This window comes from Mus caroli, chromosome 3 (genome assembly GCF_900094665.2).
Source record: "Mus caroli chromosome 3, CAROLI_EIJ_v1.1, whole genome shotgun sequence".
Classification (NCBI taxonomy): domain Eukaryota; kingdom Metazoa; phylum Chordata; class Mammalia; order Rodentia; family Muridae; genus Mus; species Mus caroli.
In genome coordinates, this window is record NC_034572.1 from 76,324,855 (window position 1) to 76,330,438 (window position 5,584).

Consider the following 5,584-nt stretch of genomic DNA (forward strand, 5'->3'; position numbering starts at 1 on the left):
CTCTCCCACGTGATCCTAGATTTCATCAAATTGCATACATTAGACATACTTTATTGTATATCGGATAAACTCAATAAGGCTATTTGTAGAAGTTCTTTTCTTTAATTGTAGGAGAACCATGGGAAGGTATGGAAGATGCAGAGATATCACCTCTGTGCTGGCTAAGGGGAAAGTTAAGGGTAGTGCTGGGTTATGGATGGGAAAACAACATCAAGTGGTTTTCCCTGAGATCAGTCTGGGGTGAGGGTGGCACTGGATAGGACCATGCTGGTATGCACAGGAGGGGGATGGGCAGGAACCTCTGGGGGAGGGCCCAAGCTCTGTGGTGCCTGAGAGGAGAAAGTGGGTGAGGAGGAGGGGAAGGAACAGGGGCAGAGATGATACTTGACCTGCTTTGAGTCTATAGCGTGGTTGCCAGCTGGAAAGAAATAAAACATGAAAATCAGAAGGCCGAGATGAACCAAATATAAATTTAATAATAAACGGGGAGGGGGGACTCACTAGGAACAATAACAGAAATAAAGAGGGGAAACATGAGAAGAAATGTGGAACATGGAGATTTCAGCCAAGGGAGAAGCCATTTCTAGCCACATGTCTGGAAGAAGGAAGAGTGTCTGTGGTGGAAGAAGAAGAAGGTAAAAACTGTAGAGTTCAGATATCACTAAAGCTTCTCATAACTGCCTCATAAATGGCTGTATTAATTTCATAGCACTCAAAAGGCTCAGAACACATTCTTACAACATCCTGGAGCTAAACTCCAAGCACTAACTGTAGGCAGCTTTGCTTCACAGAGCTACCGGTGCCACATCCTCTCAGCTCAGCATCCCTTCCCCTCGGCTTGCTCCAAGATTAGGAAGAAGTGACTCCCAACAGCTCTCTCCGGGCCAAGGCCCTGACTCCCTCTCTGTGTTAGGAATTTGTGAATAGCTTGTTAAGTCAGTGAGGGAAGCATGGAAAATGTAGATTTCTGGAGAGATGGGAAAAAAGCTGAAAGTGCAGAGGAGAAGTCGCTCTGGGGTATATGAAGAGTTCTCTGCAGACCTGAGCTATTAGGTGCTTCAAGAGCTTGACAGCTTGTTCTGGGTAAAGGAAAACAGGCCTCCCTCTCTTCGGTTTGTACTCACCGTGAACTCCACGTTCACCAAGACAGACATGGTGAGAATCTGGGGATGTGGGATAACATATGAAGCTGAAGAGATTAATGTCCTTTTGAGACCTGAAGTTTTTTTCCACAAGTGTCTATGGACCCAGTCACAAAATTTGTCACTTCTTCTCTTTTCAAAATAGTGACAAACTACTTTCCTTTATTTATGATAATGATTTTTTTTTATTTTGCCTTTGCCAAAAGAGCTTTTTGGTGATGAAGAAGAATACAATCGTAAGCCGCTTGCACAGGGCCACCCTGAACTGCCATTAGACAGCGCACAGAAAAGATGGGATTTTTCAGAGCTTTGTTCTGTGTCCAGCCGTGGCTGGGGAGAGAGTTCTTTCCGGACAGAAGACAGGGGAACCATCAGAGTTCCTTTCTAGAAAGTGACTGATGTAGATGACTTTGGAACGTTCCCCTACAGAAATCCCTCTCTTCTTGGGCAAGGATCTTCCTCTCTCCAATATAATAGAAGAGGAAAATAAAAACAGCAATGACCAAGCAGGGGGCTGGAGACAAACGCTGGAAGGCACCGCGAACTAGCAATGGAGAAAAGCATGATGTTCCTCCAGAGATCAGAGTCAAGGGTGGGCGCTTTTTGTTCCCTGACTCTTGGGAAAAGATGGAAAACCAGGATGCCACACGTAGCAGGATGCTGCCTCCCTCAGGCCCTGGTTTCTCCTATGGCTACAGCCCTTCCTTTGAGTGCTAGGTGACCTCCTGGAGACCATGGCCCAGCCAGCGCTCTCCACGCCAGCAGGATTGTGTGAGTCCTCTCAGAGACTTTGCATGTAGGCAGAACTCACCTTACCTTTGCTTTGCCTCCTCAGGACTGCCCATACATCACTTCCATTGTACAACCTTCAGGCTATCACTAAATACTCGTGTCTTCCCTCTCCGGATTCCTTGCACACCCAGAGTCCCACTTGAGAACTAAATCTCCTGCCCACTCGTGTTTTGCTTAACGGAAAGTACACACTTCACAGCCCTAGTTGGGTAACGACCCAGAACTCCGAGTAGGTATCTCTTGGCTGGTGTTTCCCTCTGCGTAGGAACGCTTGAGTTGGATTGGTTCAAGCTGTGCAATGAGGACGATAATAAACAAAAGCAAATGCCTTCCCACAGTTATCACCGTTCTGCTGCTGAGCCTACAAAGGAGGTGGGCAGCGTTCCTGCCAAAGTTTCTGTTCGGCTCATGCTTGGGGTCAAACAGGAGGGCGCATCTGGTTCGCTTTACCCTTATCAAACAGGGGAGTTTTTTCTTTGATACTTCCTGGTATAAAATTTTTGCTTATGATTTTGAAGAAAACCATGAGAATGGGTGGCATATTCAAATCAGTACTCTCAGTCTTAGAAGACCACTACCTCTACATTCATCCTTTATTTATGAAAATCCGTAATTACCAAGTAGCTGCCTTGCATGCTACGCAGAGTCCTGGAGCATGGATGAAGGAAATAAAAAACAAACGTTTTTTAACCCAACGCTAATGGGTGGATTGTGTCCTAGAATTCTAGCTTCGATAAAATAATAAAGCCTCTATGGGGAGCTGAAGAGGGCAGGTGAGCAAGGCTGCCTCTTTCTGTCAAGTGCAGTTGCTGCCTGAGTGTGGTACACTGTTCTGCACACGAGATAGTCTCACAACACCTGTGGCCCAGGTAAAATGTCCCAAGCCACTATTATTTTATTTTTTAATCCCTCCTAATGAACACAAGGAAGCAGTTAGCCCACACCTTGTGTCACATGTGTTCTGGTTACATGTGAACTTGTCTGATGAGATAAGCTCTTCCCAGACCCCTGTCTTTCGTCCTCACTGTGGGGTAACTAGACGCGGACTGCTTCACTTTCCAGTTGGTTGAGTCACCCAGCCAGAGAATGGAGAATATAAGTCATTACTTTGCAGATAATTTGATACCGTACATGGTCCTTACAGACGTTTCTTCTGTATTTATATCTTGGCAAAGGCAGACGACATTGTTTGCAGTTCTTCTATTGTCTTGCCAGCTTCTTCTTCTTCTTCTTCTTCTTTTTTTTTTTTCTGGACAAAATCAAAGAAAATAAGATGCAGAATGCATCAAGCCACAACTTCTTGGCTCTCAAGCTGGAGGGATTTTCTGATTTACCCCACCCCATTTCACTGGCTGCTTCTCTCTCTCTCTCTCTCTCTCTCTCTCTCTCTCTCTCTCTCCAGCTTCTGAAGACTTTCCCAGAGCATAGAATCTGCCCCCTCTGCTGCTTGAGAACAGACTAATCTTCCCCCTCTTTCACACCCCCAAAATTAAACATTCCTGGAAAAAATTTTTTTTTCTTCAAGGTGAGACTGACCGGTTTAATCTCTGACAGGTTTTCCACTTGTGTTGACATGAGAGGAGAGAAAAATTAGGTGTTCCACAACAGGCTCTATAAGAACACAAGCAAAGGAGCTTGTAATCTAAACCAGCCCAGAATTCCAGTGTTTTGGGGCATGTCCTAAACTCTACAAATTGTTAGATCTGACCCCTTAGTAGAAAGAGGGAACTGTTAGGAATTCTAAACGATAAATGAAGTTATGCCTGGTACAACATGTAGTGGAGCGGCAAGGCAATTCCAGGCATGGAGATGTTCCTTTGGTGGATGCAGATGGAAACAGAGGTATTTACCAACATTCAAGGGCAACTCTATTTGAACACAAACCTTAGCTTTTGAGTCAGAGGAGAACTTTGTTTGAATGTTTCCAATATAGTACACATGGCTGCAGTGATTTATCGATACTGTATTTATTTACTTCAGGCCAGTCATATACCTGAAATATTTCCTCCAAATAAATAGACTGACTGAGATTTGTGTATATCCACTATGGCAGTAGATATGTACATCATACAATAGACGTATATCATCCATGATGTATCCATTGATGGTTACTTGCTCTGATAATGTGTAGTGGTCATACAGAACAAAGTGGGGAGTTTGGCCAACTTCCAAGAAGAGCCACAGACACCCAGTTGAAGGGTATATTTGATTTAGCTTCTTCAAAAAGGCTTACATCAGGGCAGCCACAGGTTTGGTAGTGAACTTGAAAATAATAATTCTTACTGTTTTTAATTAAATGTATGTGTAAATCTATACCACTTACCTGTAAACATGAAGACCAGAGGAGGGCAAAGGATTCCCTGGAACTAGAGTTAAAAACAGTTATAAGTTGCCATGTAGGTGCTGGGAATCAAACCTGGGTGGTCTGGAAGAGCATCCAGTGATCTTACATCTGAGCCTTCTCTCCAGCTCTGCAGTCAATTCTTTATATGGTGCAAGCACGTGTGTGTGGGCGCAGATACACACACACACACACACACACACACATACACACGAACAAAACAGAGACTTGTCTTTTCAGTATAGATTTCAAAACACCCAATAACTTCAATATCAATATAATCATAGCAGAGAGCTGTGTCAGGGATTGTGTTCCTGAATGGGTTTTCTCTTTCTTGTTAATTTGGGAATTTTGTCAGTGTTCTGAGTCACCAGGACAATTAAAGAAAGAGGCTCACTCAAGGATGAATACAGCAACAAGGAGATCCAGCCTCTCTAGACTAAACCACAAACAGCTGAGCCAAAGTATATTTATCAACTTTACACAAAAGTTATGTTTGGGTAAACAAGTTCCTTATACCAAAGCCCCTAATCTAAGCTATACATTTCCTAAAGGAAAACACCAAGCCCCCACAACTGTGCACTGTTTACAGTATTCAATAATGGAATCAGGTGTGCCAGGATGGTCTTGTGACCAAAGTCACAGAAAGGCTATAATGCTCACTCAGAAAATCAACTCTATAGATAGCAGAAAACAATCTCGGTTTTCTATGATTTCTTGGAAGTCAAAGTACTTCTAGAAAAGAACTGTGCATTCTAGATAACATGATGCTGTTAGATTTCCTGCTACAGAGTATGACAGTGTGAGTGTTACATGTCTGAGGAGAACGGTATCTTGACAGCTGGGAGTCAAGTGATACCACAAAGTCACACAGCATAACAAACCTCACACAGAGATTTACTGGCAAAGACACAGAAGGCTTCCTCTGCTTGGGAAAGATGCCACGGAGACCTGACAGGAGACAGGTTTTATATACAGGTTATTGTTGGGGTGGGGTGGTGGGGAAGTATCTAGAGTAGCTTGGCATTGACAGGGTTTTTGTGGCCTGATCTTGGGGCAAATTCACGGATTAATAGGGTTTTATGACCTGTGGCCCTACTTCTCAGGGGGCTGGGAATTAGCCATTAGAGCAGTCTGTGGTTGGGCCTGGCCGCTCTCCTCAAGGGGCTTACAGACAGAACAATCAATGTAGAGTATTAGACCAATGAAGTTCCTAGACAAATACCAGGTACCAAAGTTGAATCAAGATCAGGTTAATGATCTAAACAGCCCTATATCCCCCAAAGAAATAGAAGCAGTCATTAATAGT

General features: G+C 43.8%; 1 long non-coding RNA gene across 1 annotated transcript in view; it reads right to left on the reverse strand.

The window, feature by feature from the left end:
- Nucleotides 1–3,469: 3,469 nt before the first annotated feature.
- Nucleotides 3,470–5,584, reverse strand: part of LOC110290641 — an 18,963-nt gene continuing 16,848 nt past the window's right edge. Inside the window, exons 4-5 of the long non-coding RNA XR_002377478.1 lie at nucleotides 4,258–4,300; nucleotides 3,470–3,545 (exon numbers count right to left, since the gene is read on the reverse strand). This is a non-coding gene — a long non-coding RNA (uncharacterized LOC110290641). The remainder of the gene's footprint in view (nucleotides 3,546–4,257; nucleotides 4,301–5,584) is intronic.